The sequence below is a fragment of the Vicia villosa genome, linkage group LG3 (genome assembly GCF_029867415.1).
Source record: "Vicia villosa cultivar HV-30 ecotype Madison, WI linkage group LG3, Vvil1.0, whole genome shotgun sequence".
NCBI lineage: Eukaryota > Viridiplantae > Streptophyta > Magnoliopsida > Fabales > Fabaceae > Vicia > Vicia villosa.
The window spans coordinates 68664216-68666443 of record NC_081182.1 but is presented as its reverse complement, the minus strand read 5'-3'; the positions used below and the strand labels follow the sequence as shown (position 1 = coordinate 68666443).

Genomic DNA, 2228 nt, shown 5'->3' with positions numbered 1-2228 from the left:
TGTAGGGAGCCAAAGAAAGAAGAAGAGAAAGATTTGGGAATGAAAAGTGTTGTGAGGTTGAATTCTATTGAGGATGAGAAGCAACAGAGATTGAGGAAAAGGGTGTTGCAGAAGCTTCATACAACATTTGGTGGTTCTGATGAAGACAATTATGCATTTGGATTGGACCGAGTTACCGATACCGAGATGTTCTTTCTTGCTTCAATGTATTTCTCTTTTCCTAATGGAGATGGTGGACCAGGTAAGTGTTTTGCATCTGGGAAGCATTTGTGGTTGTGTGATGCATTGAAATCTAGTAGCTCTGATTATTGTGTTAGGTCTTACTTGGCGAAATCGGTTGGATTTCAAACTATTGTTTGGTTCCTACTGATTTAGGTGTTGTGGAATTGGGTTCTGTTAGAATGGTAGATGAAAGCTTTGAGTTGTTGCAAACTGTTAAATCTGTGTTTTCGACACAATCGTCGGTTTCTAGGGTTAAGTCGATGTCATCGTTCGATGAAAAAAGAGACGAGAATGAGAATGAGGATGCCCCTTTTTCGTGTTTGAAAGTTGGCGAGAGTGTGAAGAAGAACGATATTAGTAATGGTAATCTTCATCTTCGTCCGAATAATAATCATGGTAGAGTAGAGGGGATTGGAGTTCAGAAGATTTTCGGGCAGGATTTGAACTCGGTGACACATTTTCGGGAGAAACTTGCTGTTAGGAAAATGGATGAGAGGCCATCATGGGGAGTCCGTCCGAACGGGAATGGAATTAGTTTTCCGAACGGCGGTCATGGTTCGGGTTGGAGAGCTAGTCAAGTTGTGAGGCAGCATGTGCCTGCCGATGTTTTTGCTCCTAGGCCTTCCACGAGCAATGCGCCCGAGCTAGCCAATGGTGGTGGAAGGCATGATTTTGTGCTAAACAACTATCAACAGCAACGGAAGGCGCAGATGCAAATTGATTTCTCGGGAGCCACGTCAAGGCCTTCTGTGAGATCAATTGTCGGTGAATCGGAGATTTCTGACGTTGAGGCCTCTTGCAGGGAGGATGCACCGAGTCCCACCGACGATAGGAGGCCGAGGAAGCGGGGCAGAAAGCCAGCTAACGGAAGAGTAGAACCACTTAATCACGTGGAGGCAGAGAGGCAAAGACGCGAGAAGCTAAACCAGCGTTTCTACGCCTTACGAGCTGTTGTGCCGAATATTTCAAAAATGGACAAAGCATCTTTATTAGGAGATGCTATCGCTTACATCAACGAGCTTCAAGCAAAACTCAAGACAATGGAATCCGAAAAAGAACAACAACTTGCAACCACTTCTAGAGACGCATCATCATCGGCTTTACCAACAAACTCTAGACCCGAAAATCATCAAAGCAAAACTCCCGAAATCAACATTCAAGCTACACAAGAAGGCGTCATCGTAAAGGTGAGTTTCCCTATTGACGTTCACCCTATTTCAAAACTCATCCAAGCATTCAAAGACACCGAAATCACCATCCTCGAGTCCAAACTCAACGCTACAAGCGACACCGTCTTCCACACATTCATAATCAAGTCTCAAAACTCCGAGCAGCTCACAAAGGAGAAGTTAATCGCAGCATTTTCCAAAGAATCCAACTCCTTATAGCCATAGTCCATACTCATCATGATACATAGAGAAGAACCATAAAATCTGCACTTTTTCTCATCAGAAATTTTGCCATACAAAAGAGGATCTAAAAACAAATGCAGTATGATCTATCTAGTGAAGTAGTATAATAGGCAATAGCTCCTATTAACCATGTAGCATAGCAAATTTATGTTTTTGTCTATAGTATTATACACATTTTGTTTATCATCATCATCATCATAAGTAATATTCCTGCAAATTTCATTGTTTTGTTTAGTTTTAACCAATCTATAGCATTCTACTTTGATTCATAAGGGTTCATTTTTTGTCCTTCATCATGTTCTTTTTCTTGTATTCCACCAAGTTCTGTGCATAACAGCAAAGTATTAGTTAATTGTTTGCTTTTGTCATTTGTTTCATTTTTAGAGATAACAACATGCTCTCTATTTTTAGAGGAATATTGTGTTCTTTGGTAATTTCTGAGCTGTAATAACAATGAGTATCTTTTATCATTTCCTACTAGAAATGCAAGTTTCTTATAAAATGTACAAGCTACTCTAAAGAAAGAGTTTCATCCAAATTAGGAAAGAGAAGTTTCTTGCTTTAATCATGTAAGTCGTATTGATCTTAGTCGTT

General features: G+C 40.4%; 1 pseudogene; it reads left to right on the top strand.

Moving 5' to 3' along the window:
• The first annotated feature begins 6 nt into the window (after positions 1-6).
• LOC131661784 (transcription factor MTB1-like) lies at positions 7-1851 on the top strand (annotated as a pseudogene).
• The last annotated feature ends 377 nt before the right edge of the window (positions 1852-2228 follow it).